This window comes from Pelodiscus sinensis, chromosome 7 (genome assembly GCF_049634645.1).
Source record: "Pelodiscus sinensis isolate JC-2024 chromosome 7, ASM4963464v1, whole genome shotgun sequence".
In the NCBI taxonomy this organism is placed as follows: Eukaryota; Metazoa; Chordata; order Testudines; family Trionychidae; genus Pelodiscus; species Pelodiscus sinensis.
In genome coordinates this window covers 32,943,670-32,963,856 of record NC_134717.1, presented here as the reverse complement: position 1 = coordinate 32,963,856, position 20,187 = coordinate 32,943,670, and the positions used below count along the sequence as shown (strand labels likewise).

At 41.8% G+C, this 20,187-nt stretch overlaps 1 protein-coding gene and 1 long non-coding RNA gene across 28 annotated transcripts in view; one reads left to right on the top strand and one right to left on the bottom strand.

Annotated features, from left to right (window-relative positions):
* Nucleotides 1–20,187, top strand: part of BAZ2B (bromodomain adjacent to zinc finger domain 2B) — a 337,721-nt gene that overhangs the window by 145,364 nt on the left and 172,170 nt on the right. The window lies entirely within an intron of this gene.
* Nucleotides 11,377–17,582, bottom strand: LOC142830174 (uncharacterized). Its single transcript, XR_012905172.1, has 3 exons — nt 17,501–17,582; nt 12,749–12,886; nt 11,377–11,419 (listed from the first exon to the last, which is right to left on the bottom strand). It is a non-coding gene; the product is annotated as an uncharacterized LOC142830174 (long non-coding RNA).

Below are 20,187 nucleotides of genomic sequence, written 5' to 3'. Positions count from 1 at the left end.
TAAAAGTTTATGTAAAATATACTGTCTGTTAGCTTTATTAATTTTGAAGGATCTAATAAAGCACAGAAAATGAAAAGGTCTGTATACAAGACATTATAATGTAAGTAGTGCATCATTGTCCATAGCAAATGTAGTTCATTCTATTAGAATTGGGTGCCTAACTGAAGAACTGCCCTCATTACTTATCAAAACCAGTGTGCTCTTTCTGTCCTAGCCTAGTACCATTCACACACAGTTTTGCTCTGGAGAAGATACAAAATAAAGTAGCCTGCTGTGCCTGAGATAGTATCTCAACAATATTTCTTTGCAGTTGCTCAAAAAGAAGCCACTAGGGGAGCTTCTTGCTTCAGTTGGACTTGCTAAGTTGATTAGGGGCTCCTCTTTTACCACTGTTCCAAAAAATCCATATGGGTATGTTTGCCCATCCTCATTGGCTCCCGTCACTTGAAGTTGTTCAATTCTTGTTATATGGTGGTTTCTCAACATATAGTAGGAGTTAATTTACATGTGGCTAAAATGTCTTAGATCACATTGAGAATTTGCTAGAATTTTCTACTCTACTTGCCACATTAAAGTTGTCTTGTATGTCTTCTATAGTACAGTATATTTTTAGGACAAGTTTTTTGATAATTTCCTTACAGCGTAATAGTTTTTTTAGAGAAAGAAGAAAGTTTGTAGGTATTATGTTTAGGATAGTAAAATATATAAATTTATTTTGTCTCCATTAGAAAATTCAGTAGTCCTTTGCATATCTTTGGTGTCACCTATTTAGATGTTTCACTAGCATTTCCTTTGATTGTTGACTTTATTCTTGAGACCATTGTTTCATTTTTGCCTGACAGCAGGGTGGATTGATTTAAATCAAACCAATTCAGATAACTAATTTTGATTACGATTCAGATCAGCAAGCAGGAAGCTATTTTAAACAATAAATTTTAATTGTATTTTACATGTGTACATTTTAGTTATTTTCCTGAAAAAGATTTTTTTGCATGATTGCAATGGATATCCATTCTGATTCAGGTTGTATATGCAGAGTGCACCAAAATGGAAGATGTTTTCTCATAGCAGTACCATTGGGATAATGTGTTTGCCTTCCTCCACTTGCTGCTACCTGATGGTAGAAAGGAGCTGCCCTGACTCTCCTTCTCTCAGTTCTTTTTCGCCGCCTGTGATCAGGGTTCTGAGTATCTATACTTGTCTATATAATCTCTCTCTTTCCTCCAGAGAAAGTTTATTAAATTTGGTAAGTAGTAAATAATTAGTTCTTCAGCAAGTGGTGTCACTGTGGGTCCTCCACTCAGGTCTTGGTGCATCCTTGCACCAGGGATCGGAGATTTTTGCAGAGCAGTGCCCCTCGCGCTGCACCTGTGCACCTAGCATCTCATCCCCCTGCCGTTTGTGGAGTGCGTACATGGCGAGAGTCCCGTCAGTTCCTTTTCAACTGTCCTTGGCTGAAGACAGAGTTCAAAGCAGCACTCTTTCTAACAGGAAATAAGAATTTTACAATTTGTTTTAGGGTTTTTACCTCATAGTTCAGTCATTTATAGCTTCTTTCAAGGTTTGCTACACTTAAGAAAAAAAAAAAGCTGCTGCTGCCGCGGCGACAACTTTTTTCTCTTCAGCATGCCAGGTTCCCCCGACTTTAAATGATGCGATTCATGCAGAGACTTGATGCCTACCTCAGATGGCCATGCATTCTGTGACAAATGCTATGGGGAGTATCATGCAGCACATAAGCGCCCTCACTGCCTGAATACGATGTCTAGGACCAGAAAAGACTACAAAATGTGGCTTAAAACTTTACTCTGGGAAAAGTCTCTTCAACCATCAAGAGACAAACCAGAGGAGGCACGGGGACAGCAAAAGCTCTGACAGGGCAGCTTCCTGACCCTGCAAAGGCTCTCAAGCCGCAAGGGCTTCCCCAGTACACTCCTTATCAATGTTGCCCAGAGCCTCGCGTTCCCTGGTGCCATCAGTTTCTGGCACCGTGGAGAAATGCTGAGGCTGAGGCAGAGTCTAAACTGCTGCTCTGTCTGGCGCCAATGAGGCAGCAGCCTCAGGAAAGTCGCATATGCCTCCACCATCAGCTCCTATGAGCTCTCCCTCGGTGCCTGAACAAATGGGGCAGATTGACCTTGATCACGCCCTCCCAGCACCGCAGCATAAAAAGGTGCTGCACAAAACGCGGCATTTACAAAAATCTCCTCAGGCTGATATGACTATCACTGTCTTCTTGGCATTCATACAGAGACCAGCAGCATCCCCTGTGGTCTAACCAGCTATGGATGTATCCCCCACATCAATTCTAGCCTCACTGGACTCCTTGGGATGCATGGCAAGGGTACCGAAAACGTTGCTCCCAGGCCTACAGCTCAAGGCACACAGCCTTTACAGCCCAACAACAGCACACTTCGATATGCTCACCCATAATTTCTGCACGTTCCTTGCCTACCCACCGCCCTCAGTAATCTCTCAAGTGGGTTCTAATGAGAATGATAACTTACTCTCTCAGATTCAGAGCGTTTCTCACATGAGCCTAGGTCCAGGCAGGATGAAGCAGTTTTCCAGATCTCTTCTTCTCCACCGGCAGCTGACCTGAAACAATTTCAGGAATTATTTAAACAGGTAGCAAAATCCCAAGACATCACTTTACAAGAGGTTCAGGATAAACAATATAAATTACCCACAATATTAAAACCCACAGCATCCTTGAAGATAGCTTTACCTATCAACGAAGCTGTCATTGAACTTTCAGATGCTTTGTGGAAAAATCCAGCTTCTGTTCCAGCAACAAACCACAGAGCGGACAGAAAATATTTTATCCTTGCAAAGTACCTCGACTTTCTCTTTGCACCCACCCAGCCAACCTCTCTGGTGGTAGACTCAGTAAATCACAAGGTGAAGTACCCACAATTTAAATCGATGCCCCGTGACAAAGAACACAAACGGCTTGACACCTTTGGCTGCGAAGTGGACTTTTCGGCCACACTTCAATTCCGTATATCAAATTATACAGCCCTTCTGACCAATAACATAAGAACGGCCGTACTGGGTCAGACCAAAGGTCCATCTAGCCCAGTATCCTGTCTGCTGACAGTGGCCAGCACTAGGTGCCCCAGAAAGGGTGGACCGAAGACAATGATCAAGAGATTTGTCTCCTGCCATCCCTCTCCAGCCTCTGACAGAGGCCAAGGACACCATTTTATCCCCTGGCTAATAGCCTTTTATGGACCTAACCTCCATGAAATTATCTAGCTTCTCTTTAAACTCTATTATAGTCCTAGCCTTCACAGCCTCCTCTGGCAAGGAGTTCCACAGGTTGACTACACGCTGTGTGAAGAAGAACTTTCTTTTATTAGTTTTAAACCTGCTCCCCATTAATTTCATTTGGTGTCCTCTAGGTCTTCTATTTAGGGAATTAATAAATAACTTTTCTTTATCGGCCCTCTCCACACCATTCATGATTTTATATACCTCTATCATATCTCCCCTCAGTCTCCTCTTTTCTAAACTGAAAAGTCCCAGTCGCTTTAACCTCTCCTCATATGGGACCTGTTCCAAACCCCTAATCATTTTAGTTGCCCTTTTCTGAACCCTTTCCAAGGCCAAAATATCTTTTTTGAGGTGAGGAGACCACATCTGTACACAGTATTCAAGATGTGGTCGTATCATAGTTTTATACAGGACAGTAAGATATTCTGTGTCTTATTTTCTATCCCTTTCTTAATAATTCCTAGCATCCTATTTGCCTTTTTGACCACTGCTGCACACTGTGTTGAAGTTTTCAGAGAACTGTCCACGATAACTCCAAGATCTCTTTCCTGATTTGTCCTAGCCAAATTACCCCCCATCATACTGTACGTATAGTTGGGGTTATTTTTCCTGATGTGCATTACTTTACACTTATTCACATTAAATTTCATTTGCCATTTTATTGCCCAAAAGGACTGCCCAATTATGACCATGCTAATTATGCCAAGTTACAAGACCTGCTACAGGATCTCCCTGATAATAAACGACCTCACCTTCAATCCATTATTGAGGAGGGTTATTCAATAGCTAAAACTATGGCACCATCGCTAGAGCCACAGCCATTGTAAGGCATAAGGCCTAGTGGCTACAATCATCAGGGGTCCCAAGAGAACTTCAAGCAAGGGTGGAGGATCTCCCCTTTGACAGAAAACAACTATTTGCTAACAGCACAGATGAGATCCTACACACTATAAAGGACTCCCGCACAACATTTTGCATACTCGGGATGTACACCCTACCCAATAACACAAATATACTTTCTACCAAAGGCCATGGGACTATAATTACAGTTACTACAGGCAGCAGCAGAGGCCATATAACTGGCCTAAGCAACAATTTAACAGGAGGAGGACTCAGAAAAACCACTTCTCCACAAATCAGTCCACCTCCAAATTTGAAGCTTTGGTCACGGGTCTGAGCGACCAACCCACGCTACCAGTGCACTCCAGTGTCACTTTCCATCACCACCTGAGATCTTTCTGCCAACAAAGGGCCCAAATTACCACAGATAAATGGGTCATAGAAATGATCAAATCAGGTCACACACATCCCCTTCATAACCATGCCCCCTACCCTGTCCTTTTTCAGGGACCCCTCTCATGAGCCCCTACTATGGGCAGAGGTGCAAAAATTACTCCCGTTAGGGGCAATAGAACCCGTCGCCAAAGAATACAGAGGGAGAGGATTCTACTCCTATTATTTCCTCATAGCCAAAAAAACAGGGATGGAGACAGATCCTCGAGCTCAGGAAACTCAACAACTTCATTCACAATATAAGATTCAGGATAGTGACCCTGGCAACCACCATACTTGCACTGGACAAAAGGAACTGGTTCTCAGCCTTCAACCTCCAAGACGCATATTTTCATGTAACTATCCACCGATCTCACAGAAGATTTCTCAGATTTGTCATGGGCCAAGACCACTATCAGTACAGAGTCCTCCCCTTTGGCCTCTTTAGCAGAGAATGTTTTTCCCGACTTGGCCTGCTTATCAATATACAAAAATCCACTATACAGCCTACGCAAAGGATAGAATTTATCGGGGCATCACTAGACTCGGTCTCTGCGAGACTCTGCCTCCTGCCACAAAGGTTCAAGGCAATCTGCAACCTCGTTCAACAGGTCAAGCAGACTCCCTTCTCCATGGACTGGACATACCTCCAACTATTGGGACATAGGGCTGCCACGTTTGCAGTCCTATTCGCAGGGCTACACATGAGGTACCTTCAACATTGGCTCAATCTGAATTGTAATACCATGTAGACAAACTCGAGGCTTCTGGTGGCACCCACAAGTAGTAATGTGGATACTGGAGGTAGAGCATCAGGTCTGGCTAGGCATGCCCCAATAATTCATGCTTCCTTGACTGATCAGCAGAGGTAGTGATTTCAGTTCTAATCTTAGGATCATAAAGATTCATTATTTTGGTTGCACCTTCTACATGGTCAACCCTGTAGACAGCTGTTGTAGTGGTCTCTTGATACAGAAAATGTCAGAGTTAGATACAGCAGCTATAGATTTGCTCTACCTCCCGATACTGGCTTCTCCAGTTTTGCTGGATGTATTTATTGGCCCCATCTACTTCATAAACTCTAGTACCTACTACAACAGAGGTATTCTACTCCACTCCAGAATTCAGTGCTTGTGGCAACAAAGACTTCTACACAGTTGCAGCCTACTTATCCGGCAGCCCTGCCGATGGTGGGGTGGGGGGACGAGAGGAAAGGAAGGGGCAACTGCACCATGGCCTGGCAATTCAAAGGGGCCTGGGAGTCCTGGCTGCCACTGTAGAGTTACAGGCAATGTGCTCAGGATGGCATTAAATTAAAAATTAAATTAATGGAGATTGCCTATCTCCTAGAACTGAAAGGGACCTTTCTTGAAAGGTCATCAAGTCCAGTCTCTTGCCTTCACAGCAGGACCAAGAACCATCCCTGACAAATTTTTGCCCCAAATAGCCTCTGCAAGGATTGAACTCACAACCCTGGGTTTAGCAGGCCAATGCTTAAACCACTGAGCTATCCCTCCCCCCCATCTTGCACTATCTTGGCTGTCTGATTACTTGGCTCTTCTTTGGAGTCAAAAGTGGCATCATGCCTATCTTGATGTCATTAGCTGTGGCCCCATGTTAGTTTACAAGAGCTAATCAGGCTTCAGCTACATTTTTGTGTCACATGTCTGTTTGCAAAGCAGTAACCAGGTTGTTGGTGCCTGAACAGCTTGTAAGTCACCAGAAGTGGAATGGATGTGTAGAATCACTCCAGGATGGAAAAATGGTTACTAAGCAATTATGTAATTGTTCTTCTTCAATATGTGTTGTACGTATCCATTCCATGACCCACTCATATTTCTCTCTGTATCACTATCTAAGGGTACGTCTACACTACAGCGCTAGTTCGAACTAACTTAGTTCGAATTAGTTAATTCGAACTAAGCTAGTTCGAACTAACGCATCTAGAACTAAAAACTAGTTCAAACTAGTGTTTTGCTAGTTCGAACTAGCAAGTCCACATTGAGTGGACTCTGAACAGGGCTTAAGGATGGCTGGAAGCAGTGCCGGCAGGGCATAAAAGGAGGACTTAGAGCATGGAGATGCTGTCTCAGGCTAGCCGAGGGCTGCGCTTAAAGGGTCCCGACCCCCACCCCGGACACACAGTTCTAAGGGGTGCCCCGCTTGCAAAGAAGTTCTGGCTTGGAGTGCCCTGAGTGCCCACACTGGGCACATCACACCACTCGGCCATCAGCCCGGCTGCACTTGCCGCAGGCTGCCATCTGGGGAGAGGGAGTAATTGGGGGGCTGCAGGAGAGCTTCCACCCCCAGAAGCCCGCAGAGCCAGCCCAGTCCTCCCCATCGGGAGCTCGTATCCCATTCCTCCCTCACCTCCTTCCACTTACCCTTCCCTAGCCCCCCTTCTTATTGATGTACAAAATAAAGATAACGTTTCTTCCAACATTGACTCTGTCTTTATTGAACAAAACTGGGGGAGACTGGGAAAAGGAGGTGGGAGAGGGGAAGAGAAAGGCTGGGAGAGGGGAGGGCAACTAACATGATCAGGGGTTGGGAACAGGTCCCAGATGACGAAAGGCTACAGAGACTGGGACTGTTCAGCTTAGAAAAGAGGAGACGGAGGGGGGACAGGATAGAGGTCTCTAAAAGCAGGGGTTGGGTGGAGAGGGTGCATTCAGAAAAGTTCTTCATGAGTTCCCATAAAGAAGGACTAGAGGACACCAAAGGAAAGGAATGGGTAGCAGGCTTGAAACTAGTAAGAGAAAGTTGTTCTTGACAAAGCAAATAGTTAACCTGCGGAACTCCTTGCTGCAGGAGGCTGTGAAGGCTACAACTAGAACAGAGTTGAAAGGGAAGTGAGATAAAGTCATGGAGGTTGGGTCCATGGAGTCCTATTAGCCAGAGGGTAGGAGTGGTGTCCCTGCCCAAAGTTTGTGGAAGGCTGGAGAGGGATGGCACGAGACAAATGGCTTGGTCATTGTCTTCGGTCCATCCCCTCCAGGGTCCCTAGGGTTGGCCGCTGTTGGCAGACAGGCTACTGGGCTAGATGGACCTTTGGTCTGACCCAGGACGGCCATTGTAAGCTCAGGGCTCAGGGTCGGGGGTCTCAATGGACCCCCTTGATTTTCATGCACACCTGCTCCTGGGTGGCCAGGCTGGCAGCTCTCCTGCCCTAGACTGCCACTTTCCTGTGCCTAGTGCGGAGATCGTGGACGAGGTCCACGATGTCCGCACTAGCCCAGGAAGGTGCCCGCCTCTTGCGGTCCAGGGCAAGCTCCCGGGAGCCGCCAGCCTGGTCCCGGCAAGAGGGGGTGGGCTGGGGGGCATCGGGTGGGTGGCTCTGTGCCGTGCCAGGTGCAGGGTCTGCTAGCTGTGTGCTGGCAGGCTTGCACCTGGCACGGGCACCGTAGCCAGCCCGTGCCCCTTTAAGGGTCCGGGGCCGGGAGGGGGGCATAGAGTTTCCCTGGTGTTGGCCAGAGTGGCCACCAGGGAAACCTGGGGAGGGCTAGCCTCCCACTAGTTCGAACTAAAGGGCTACACAGCCCTTAGTTCTAGGCGTTAGTCCTCGTAAAATGAGGTTTACCTAGTTCGAACTAAGCGCTCCGCTAGTTCGATTCAAATTCGAACTAGCGGAGCGCTAGTGTAGCACCTATTAAAGTTAGTTCGAACTAACGTCCGTTAGTTCGAACTAACTTTGTAGTGTAGACATACCCTAATTCACTAATATCCAGAGCAAAGGAACTGATAGAGATTTGCGGCGGCTCTGATCTCTTCATTGGCTAAAAGCATGAACATGCACAGGATGCGTGTGCCACTTCAAAGGGTATTACTATGGGGAAAAATATTCCTGCTTTCTGTGCACTCACCTAAAATGAAATGGACATGTGCAGAGTGTCTCTAAGAAAAATAGTTACAGGACAGGTTAGTAACTGTTTTTTACTCACATTGGTTGAGAACTATTAAAACCTGTTGATTCACAATTAAATTTAGCCTAAATTGGTGCTTCTCTTTACTAACAAAGGCGCACTGTATCTATTTACATTTATTTAAGTGATGTAGTTTAACTTATTCAGATTCTTGATTTTTATTTTTTATGATAGAAAAGTGAATAATACAGTTCTTACTACTAAATAATTTTTTAAATTTGTGATTTGTATCTAACTTTATTTGGATGGAAATTCAAAGGAATTAATATGCAGAATGTAATTTAATTATTTATTAAGCAAAATCACCTTTAAAAATTTACCTTGAATTTTTTGAAAATGTGTTTTGCATTTAAAACTGATATTATTTAACAGAGGAAATGCAATCCATTGTTAGTAAATTGAACTGATTGTTCCTGGCCCACGTTTCCTTCAAGATTTTTCAACCACTAAAGCACATTGTTTCTCATCTGGTTTTTGTTCATAAGTTGGGAGAGCAAAACAAGTTTTGCTGTATTTTCAGTTCCCAGTTGGTTACTTAATTTTGAATGAATAAGTCATTGAACTTATATAAATGGCAATAAAGAAAATATTCTTTCGCAGCAGATGCGGCACTGCTTTCAAAAGCTAGTTTAGCACTTTGGTTCCTGGTCTTATGGAAAACTTTCACCAGTTCAGTGATATGACTTACATTAAAATCTGGCAGCAAACATGTACTGCTTGTATTTTTTATGTTTAATTTGTAAGCTTCATATAGATAATAAGTTTTGGCCTTAACATAAGTTGTTAGTTAAATTATCATTTTTAAATGGCTTGATTTTTTTCAAAATAAAACTTTTGTTTTAAATAAAAATCTGATTTCAAAAATCTTTCTTCATATTTTTGTTTTTTAGTAAGTGTTTATCTTGTTTAACAGCTCATGGTAATGCAGAGTGACAGTAACTCCAATATATCATGAGTTCATTTGTATTTGGTTTGAGGGCAGACTTTGTTTACCCTCTATTTATAAAGGTGTATTTTTTTCCTAAAGGCATATTGAAGTCTTCTGAACAGGCTAGAATCTGATTTGCTGTAATGTTCTCCCCCATAAACTTTTGTAGGTAACACATCTTTCAGTCTAACTGGTATAACATATTACAGTTTACATTTGGAAGGACATCTCAAGTTTTTCCTTGAATTGCAGGGTCCTAGAAAATTTTCCCCAAAAATCTGCAACAAATGTGTATTTATTGTATTTGTTATTTATTTTTTTGCAGCAATATGCATATGCTAAGTATCATAGTTTCATTAAATCACTCTTGCATTAAATTTGAAAGATTTTTAAGCAACAAGATGGAATATGACCATAGAATACTGGTACTGGAAGTGACCTCGAGAAATCATCAAATCCAGTCCCCTTCTTTTCAGTTTCCTGCTTACAAATATAACTTCTTAAAAACAAAGACAAAAAGGACCAATGGTTGTGGGTTCATTAGTGCCGTTATATTAATTGTCATATTACGTCTTTTACAAGTACAGTTCCCGCAAATCTAATAAAATTGCTCGGGTCTCTTTAGCATAAGCAATTATTCTTCCCTAGGGTATGAAGTCAAAAACATTTTAATCTGTGCATACAATTAGAGAAGCACAATTAGGGAGGTTCATATTTCCTCCAGTTCGGTATAATTATTTCCTTTGCAGTAATCAATAGTCTGGTAAATGGTCTGTATAATAAACTTCAGTGCTTAAATCATGCAAAGTCCTAAGATACATATTGAACCGAGATTGCAACTGTATATGCAATGCTAAAAAATATTATATTACAAATCGGGGTCCTCCCAATTCAAATGGAAAATGTATGTATGAGAACATATACAGAAAAATACCACAATCATATATATGTATTCAGTTTAGGTAGAGTATAGTAATAGTGATGGAGATGTTTATGCTGTTTGTTTTATTTGCTACTGTAGTTTTTAATCACTGAACAAATATCTGACCAGGCAACTAAGTAGATAGTTTGATGCTTTTTTTAAAAAATTTTCTCTCTTCCATTGGTGGAAAATAAAGAACATTATGAAGGAAAATAAATTGCTGTGCCTTTTTTGTTGTTTTTGCAAGGACCCTGTTTTGCTATCCTGACTTACATCAATAAACTTTGTTTTAATTCAGTGGTCATTCTCTTGCAAATGTTGCAGGACTGGACCCAAAGCAAAGCTAATGAAAGATGAGCAATCCCTTACTGTTTTGGTGCTACAAATCTAACCCTTCCAATTTCTCATTTTCTGGGCCAGCAACATTTGTGGTCTGGCATGATTTTAGTTAGCTGGGTGTCCACTTTTCATGGGTATGACCACATTTCCCAAGGTCCCACAAAGTTTATTTCTTCTTTGAGAGATGTCCCTCTGGGTGCTCCAGTCATAGGATTGGTTCCATCCCAGTGCTGTCGATTGCAGATTCTAATAGCCGTCCCCTTCTGGCTTTGCATGTGTGCCACCTGAGTTGCATTCCGTTGTTACTCGAAATAGTGCATGCGCAGCTGGCACCATCCAATTCCTTCTCAACTGTCCTTGGCCTGTGATGGAGTTTACTTAGTTACAGTTGTTCATTCTATACATAGTCCAATAAGTTTTATAGTTTAAAGTTATAATTGTAGTTAAAAACACACACACACACACACACACACACACACACACACACACACAACCTTTCAGCATTGTCTGACTGGCCATGGTTCAAATGTTGTTCATCTTGTAAGGATGCCATGCCCATCTCTGATGGATATTTCCAGTGTCTCTGCTGCCCTGGAGCAGTCCCTTGTTCCCTAAAAATGCCCTGATTATACACAATTAAAAGTGAGGGCGTGCCGGGACAGAGACCAGAGGCTCAAACTCTTACTTCTGGAGAAGCCCCTGAGACCTACCTTGGAGATCAAACAACTCCTATAGTGCCTTCTTCCCCATGATCCAAGGCTTCCTCAAAAAAAAAAAAGTTCTTCAGTGGTTCATGGTGAGCACACTGTTACCTCTCCCCCCCTCAAAATAAAAATCTTCAGCCCAATGTTTCTCAGCGGTGCTGAAGGTATCATTGGTGAGCACCTAACATGCACCTGGCACCTCCAACACCACCCACAAATCTGTGCCTCCCAGCATCAAGGCTGCATGTTCCAAGCTGCTTACCTCTTCTGCGGCACTCCCAGCACTGACCAAAAAAATGGCCCAACTGATGAGAACCGCATATCTGCACTGCCATCCACACTACATCTGTCCACAATACCCTGTTAATTAAAGATGCCTACCACAGCTGTACCAACATCTTCGGCACCACGGCCATTTCTACAGCACCGTGACCTAGCAGTATCTTCTAAACCACAGTCACCATTGTTTGGCACAGATGTCTCCTCCAGAGCCTCAGCACCATGTGCTCTGGCAGCATCGCGTTTTCTCATGGTAACTCTGTCTACCAATATCCCATTGTTACAATAGGGGAACTGGTTTTCGGCCTTCGACCTAGCATGCTTTCATTTGTCAATATGCCCCTCACACAAACCCTTCCTGAGATTCACATTAGGAACAGACCACTATTAATACTGGGTTCTGTCCTTCTTCCTATCTACTGCTCCAAGGGGGGCGGTGCATACATCCAAAATCTTAGTGCGTAAGGCACATGGACAGCATCTGAGTCCCACCTATACATCAGTCTCCTAGCATTGAGAGCCATGCACAAAGCCTCTTGACATTTTCTATCCCTTCCAGAATCAACATGTGCATGTGCGGATGGAAAACATTCTACATAAACAGGCAAGGAGAAGCCTGATCCTGTTCACTATACATAAGGCTATGGAATTTCTGCATTCAACACAACATACTCATTTCAGCTGCACACATACTAGGATCATGCAATATCACACCAGATGAGCTAAGCAGATGCTTCCCACAGTATCACGAATGGGAACTCAGTGCAACCATCGTCACACACATCTTCAAGAAGTGGGATCAATCAACAATGGACCTGTTTGCTACAACCCATAATGCTAAATGCCATCTATTCCGTTCCAGAGCAGGCATAGGCAGGCACTCACAAGGCATCATCTTCCTCATAATGTGAAAAGGGAGCCTATTCTGCATTTCCACCCATTCCTCTCCTCTCCAAGGTCATCCAAAAAATCTGGATGGAGAAAAACAAGGTCATTCTGATTGTCCCTATATGGCCCAGGCAGCCTTCGTTTCCTTTCCTCAAATGTATGTCAACTGATTCTCCTTCCTCTTTGCCAGAACCTGCTAACACAAGGTCAGACTCACCTGTACCACCAGATCTCCACAGACTTCACCTCGTGGTTTGGCTCCACCATAGCTCTCGCATGTGGAGTTATCTTGCTCAGAACAGGTACAGCACGTCCTCCTCCACAGTAGAAAACTCTCCATTCGCTCCTTCTACTCCTACAAATGGAAAAGGTTCATGATATGGTACACCTCTAGACAAGTGGAGGCAAGTCAAGCTCCTCTAACACTTGCCTTGGACTGCCTCCTCATGCTCAAGGAGTTGGGCTTGTCGATGAGCTTTCTCAGGGTTCACCTAGCAGCTATAACCTCATTTCTTCACAAGATTTGCTCACCCTGTCATTAAATGTTTTTTAAAGGGACTCCAAGTTCTATACCAAGTTCTATACCCCGGTGATACTCTGGGACCTTGATTTAGTCCTCTGCTTGCTCATACACAAACTCTTCAAGCCTCTTGTCTTCCTCTATTGATGAAGGCTGCTTTCCTCAGTGCCATTATTTTAGCAAATTGTATAGGAGAACTAGGATCTGCCATATACCATATTCTTTAAGGACATAATTACACTCACGACTCACCCTAAGTTCCTTCCCATAGTACCCTCCTCATTGTATATTAATAAATCATTCCAGTTATCTATCTATCTTCCCTAAATCTCAGGCTAATCCCTTTTGAAGCCTCTAAACACAAACTAGACACGAGGCGAGCATTAACATTTTGCATAGATAGGACTAGGGAATTCTGGAAATCTCCACAACTTTTCATCTCAACAATGGAATGCTCTAAAGGCCTCCCTCTATCTAAACAGTCTCCAAATGGATTGCAGATTGCATACACTTATGCTATCAACTAAAGGGCTATGAGCCTCCTTTCACAGTCAGGGAATATTATGCTAGATCCATTGCTACCTTGACTGCCTATTGCACAACATGCCTCTATCCGAGATCTGCAAAGCAGCTACCTGGGTATCCCAACATACTTTCGCTCAACTTTACACCTTCATGCATGGTCTCAGGGCAGACACACGGTCACCAGTTCTGGTTCTCTGTGTTCTGTGCTTTTATTCAGCTCTAATTTACCCTTACATTTCTTTGGATAGTCCAGTAAGCACTGGAAGTGTTCATAATGCTGCTAGACGATATTTACCTCCCATGGTTCAGCAAGTTCTCTGGTTTGACACCAGTCCAGAGGGTGCCAGACTAGAGAAGCTCAACTTGCATCAGTAGTGAAGAAAGTTCTGAAAAATCCTTGTTAAACACTCTGATTTCTTTGGGAAATTAAATAAAGGAGGCTGATTAACTTTTTATAAAACATAATTGTAAGTAATTCTTTCTTAAACCAAGCACTTCTGCCAAAATTAGAGTAAGTCATCTTTGAGTTTAGGATTTCTACCCAATTGAATCATGGGAAACAGAGCCCTCTGCTATTGTGACAATAGATTCCCAAACTTGGAGGTTGGTTTTAATTCACATATTAGATGCTTTCCTATATACATGGCCAAAACTATAGAAAGAAGAAATTGTAAAGTTAAGTGCCAAATAGTTTGTCCCTCATTCTCAGTCCTAAATTATCCTTTATCACAGTCTTAAAAATTTTAAGAAACACTGAGGAACACCAAACAATATTGGTTTTTTATGAGGACCTCCAAGGATTTTTTTTGTTGAGGGAAGGAAAAAAAAAGTCATTGGGAGAAAGGGTCAGGGGGAATGTTATTGAGGGGGGGAAAAAAGGGGCGCCTGCCCCTTTAAGGGTGGCCATTTTGAATTATTCTCTGTGGCACATCTCCGACTGCCTGATGGTACACCGGTGTGCTACAGATCACAGTTTAAGAAACACTGCTTTAGCAGCTCTGGAGAGTGTTGAGTAAGCTGATTTAGTGAATAAAATGGAAACTCTAAAATTTCATTACCTTGGACTTTAGTGCTTTTGTCAAATTCATTTTTTGCCAAACATTTGGGCTCTTGCCTGCAGTCCTTCCATGGCACTCTTACTTCATTCAGGCTTCAGTTTTGTCTTCTAAAATATTTACAGTTTAAACAGACTGTCTTCAAATCTATGTGTATGCAATAGCATTATACATAATTAGTATGTTATATATACTATGTCCAAGACAAATTCAGACTTTGAAGGTCATTTTTGAGTAACATGAAAGCAAACATAACAAAAAATTGGAGAACCATATAAGTAAAAATATTTGACTAATATTCTTCATACTTTAAGAAGTCTCTAGGCTAAGATTAAAAATGTGAAGTATAAAAATTATTGCATGAGTTTGATTGTATTTTAAAAGTGTTTAATTTTAGTCTGATTTATATTGCTATGTCAACAAAATTTACATTTTATAGCAAATAAACATGAGAACAGGGTTTTCAGGAACCTATAGGTAGGTTTCTAAGTCCATATTCAGATACCTAAATAAGTAATTTTTTTCACAAGTGTTGAGCATTCAGCAATTCCCATGGACCTCATTGGGAGAAGCTATATACTCAGCACTCTTGAAAATCTGACCACTTAAGCAATAGTAATATATACGCTTATGAGTGTGCTTAACTATAATTGTGAGGAGTTCCATTGGCTACTGTTGGCTCTTGAAGTTAAGCATGTACAAAGGATTTGGGCTTTAATTGCTTAAACATGAAACCTTTTCACTAACTTCACTGGGCATAGACTCTGGTCGTATGTGCTTAATTTTAGGTACTCAATTTGGAAATTTTGTCTGAGAACGTAAGCCAAAAAAGACTCCCCTCTCCCACAATATAAGCGAAAGTTAAAAATGGAGACTTAAAATAGAATGTCTTTGTAACTTAATCATGATTTTGTTTCTGTGATTCAAGGAGTATGTGTAAACTGTAAATTTTGATGAACTATAATATGTAAGTTTTGTGTGTAAATATTTGAACGCTTTAGCTAGTTTTTTGAGCTGCACTTTGAGCCTCTATTTAATTTACAAACATTTTAGATCAAGTTCACTGTTTCAGTCTATTTTTTATAAATGTTAATTAAAGTATGTGACCTTTATTTGGGAATACATTTTCTGATGATTAGCCACAGTTTTCTGTGTGTTACACTGCAAATAGTCACAAATGCTGTGAAATTATGCATACAATTTGAAAGAGCTAGGGGCTAATGTTGGAAGACATGTTGCAACAAGCTTTTATAGCATTGTAAAGATTAAAGAACTTGGGGGTGGGGAGAAGAGAAAACAATATACATGCAGTTCTGTCACAATAAGTAGTTTCCTGGATTCTCCATAAGATAGAATGTCTTGGCATCACTAGTACTTTAAATGTTTACAAAAACTGTCACACTAATCATTTTTGTACTTTCACTGATAAAGATTTTGTTCACTGATGCTTTACGTTTAAGGCATTAGTTAAGTATGTATCCCTTTTTAATTCTTTTGAAAAGCAATGTTATGTTTCAGCGTGAAGTTCATTAATATTAATAAAGGCATCTGTAGTTATCATTCCTTGTTTCTAAGACACCAGTGTTGTAGAAATGGATGCTGGCCTTTGGGGTAATGCTTTCAATCATTTATCTGTGTGCTGGCTAGTAGAATTTCAAAAGTTCTGCTCAAAAATATTCAACGTATTATAATATAAGTAAAGAGTCTTAAGCAATATAGTTTTGTATTACATTTAATTATGCAAAACATGCGCACAGTAAGTCAGCAACTTATTTAGGGACAGAAACTAAACAACACTACTACCCCACTCACAAAATACTAGCATTAATCCACAATTAGATATGAATGTATCTATTAGAAAAGAACGATAAAAATTATTTTGTCCGGAAAATGTCATTTTATTGTCCATTTTGCTTTGAGGATAAATTATAGGCCAGTGCCAATGTGAACATAATTCTTCATTTTAAAAAGATATATACTTGAAAATGTATAGCTTCTATTTCTAGGCACATTAAAGAATGACTGTTACCACATAGTAATTTTTTAAAAGACTATATTTGAAACACTTGTGTTAAGTGCATTATATTATAAAAACCTTCTTTCTTCCAGTGCTTGCTCATGTCAATTCCATGTTAGGTATGTGTGTGTCCAGGTGCATAGCTGCCAGAGATTTTTTTTCTTGGTGGTATCCAGAATCCTATGCTCATGCTCTGGTATATGAGGCATTGTCAGACCTGTGGCCTCTTAACTCCTCTTCAGTAAAGATAATAGTCACTGGAACAGCTTTCTCCTTTTGCAATTTGCAAAGGGCTCTTAGTTGTTTCCCTTTCATAGTTGTTGTTTATAGTAAGCTTAAGTAGAGTTAGATAGAGAAGTAGTCAAGTTAGAATAGTTAGGGATTTTACCCCTGGGATGGGGCCTGCCTCTGTGCTGGTCAGTGACCCTCAAACAAGCTATCTGGAGGAATTGTGTTGGAGAAATGTGTTGAAGAGAAATGTGAAATTTATAAAGACACACACACACACTCTCTCCCTCTAACATTTCTATCCTTGGGTGCATTGCATTTTCGTGTAGGCAATACCAGTATTGAGGTAAGGTATGGATGTGTACCACCAATACAAACAAAATCTCACTCACAGACTTTAAGGTCAGAAGGGACCATTTTGATCATCTAGTCTGACCCCCTGCACAATGCAGGCCACAGAATCTCACCCACCTTCTCCTTGAATAATCCTCTCACCTATATCTCAGTGTCAGGGTGCAAGCCCCCTCAGTGCCCCCTGACTGTCCTCATCTAGCCCCTCTCAGGGCAAGTTACAGTCTGTATGGGTTGCTCATCATTGGCATTTGTCTCAACGGCTCGGCTTACCTAGTCGGCCTCATGATCTGCCTGCAAGCCAGGGGCTTTGTTTCCAGCCCCTAGCCAGGGGGAGTCTTGGCTGGCCTTCTTCCAGCCTTTGCTGGCTATCTCCAGCTTGTCTCCCTCCAAGGAGTTCCTGCTTCCTCTGCAGTCAGCCCTCCACTGGCTCTCCCCTTAAGCAAACTGTGCTTCTCCATTTATGGCTGTCAGCTGGGCTCTCCCTCACCCTAATAGCTTCAGCTGGCCCCTCCAGGCACATTGTGCTTCAGCAAATAGCTACCAGCTGGGCTCTCCCTAGCCCAAACAGCCTCAGCTGGCCTCTCTGTTCCTAGCCCTGGCTCGGGGCTTGAGTTCTGGTCTAAAAGGGCCAGTGCAGGGCAGGCGCCCTGTCACACTCAGATATTGAAGTCCTCAAATGGTTTAAGGACCCCAAGATGCAGAGAATCCTCCCGCTAGTGACCCATGCCCCATGCTACAGAGGAAGGCAAAAAACCTCCAGGGCCTCTGCCAATCTACCCTGGAGGAAAATTCCTTCCCGACCCCAGATATGGCGATCAGCTGAACCCTGAGCATGTGGGCAAAACTCATAAGCCAGACACCCAGAAGAAAGTTCTCTATAGAAACTCCTATCTTGGCCTATTTACCACTGATAGTGAAAGGTCAGTTAATTGCCAAAATCACGTTGCCTCAACAAACCATCCCCTTCATAAACCCATCTAGCTTTATCTTGAAGCCAGATAGGTTTTTTGCCCCCACTACTTCCCTTGTAAGGCTGTTCCAGAACGTCACTCCTCTGATGGTTAGAAACCTTCGCCTAATTTCTAGTCTAAACTTCCTAATACCCAGCTTATATCCATTTGTTCTTGTCTGCATTGGTATTGAGCTTAAATAATTCCTCTCCCTCTCTGGCATTTATCCCTCTAATATATTTAAAGAGAGCAATCATATCTCCCCTCAGCCTTCTTTTGGTTAAGATAAACAAGCCAAGTTCCTTGAGTCTCCTTTCATAAGACAGGTTTTCCATTCCTCGGATCATCCTAGTGGCCCTTCTTTGTACCTGTTCCAGTTTGAATTCATCCTTCTTAAACATGGGAGACCAGAACTGCACACAGTATTCCAAATGAGGTCTCACCAATGCCATGTATAACAGCACTAACACCTCCTTATCCCTACTGGAAATACCTCGCCTAATGCATCCCAAGACCATATTAGCCTTTTTCACAGCCATGTCACAATGGTGGCTCATAGTCATCCTGTGATCAACCAGGACTCCGAGGTCCTTCTTCTCTTCCATTACTTCCAACTGATGTGTCCCCAGCTTATAACTAAAATTCTTGTTATTAATCCCTAAATGCATAACCTTACACTTCTCACTATTAAATTTCATCCTGTTACTATTACTCCAATTTACAAGATCATCCAGATCTTCCTGTATGATATCCTGATCCTTTTCTGAATTGGCAATACCTCCCAGCTTTGTGTCATCCGCAAACTTTATTAGCACACTCCCACTTTTAGTGCCGAGGTCAGTAAGAAAAAGATTAAATAATAATGGTCCCAGAACTGATCCCTGAGGAACTCTGCTAGTAACCTCTCTCCAGCCTGACAGTTCACCTTTCAGTATGACTCGCTGTAGTCTCCTCTTTAACTAGTTCCTTATTCACCTCTCAATTTTCATATCGATCCCCATCTTTTCCAATTTAACCAATAATTCCCCATGTGGTTTAGTATCAAATGCCTTACTGAAATAGAGGTAGATTAGATCCACTGCATTTCCTTTATCTAAAATTTTTTTTACTTTCTCAAAGAAGGGGAACAGGTTGGTTTGGCACAGTCTACCTTTTGTAAAACCATGTTGTAATTTGTCCCAAATGCCATTAACCTCAATGTCCCTAACTACTTTCTCCTTCAAAAATTTTTGTTTTCTTCCTATTTATATGGGTATAAAACCTTTTACTATTGGTTTTAATTCCCTTTGCAAGGTCCAACTCAACATGACTTTTAGCCTTTCTCACTCTGTCCCTACATGCTCGAACCTCAATAAGGTAGCTTTCTTTGCTGATCCTTCCCATCTTCCACTCCTCATACGCTTTCTGCTTTTTCTTAATCATTTCCCTGAGATTCTTGCTCATCCAACTTGGTCTAAAACACCTACCTATACATTTATTCCTCTTTCTTGGGATACAGGCTCCTGATAGTTTCTGCAACTTTAACTTAAAATAATCCCAGGCCTCCTTCACTTTAAGATCCATAAATTCTTTAGTCCAATCCACTTTCCTAACTAATTTCCTTAATTTATTTAAATTAGCCCTTTTGAAATAAAAAACACTAATCTCAGATTTATTTTTGTTTATCCTTCCATTTAGTTTGAACTGAATTATCTCATGATCGCTCGAGCCAAGGTTGTGCCCTACAACCATTTCTTCTATGAGGTCCTCGCTACTCACCAAAACCAAATCTAAAACGGCTTCCCCGCTTGTTGGTTCAACAACTACTTGATGAAGGAATTTCTCAGCTATCTCTTTTAGGAAAATCTGAGCCCTATTATTATTACCAGTATTTGTTCTCCAGTCTATATCTGGAAAGTTGAAGTCTCCCATGATTACACAGTTTCCATTAGTATTTACTTCTTTAAGTCTCTATCCATATCCAAATTAGATCCTGGTGGTCTATAGCACACTCCAAGCACTATCCCA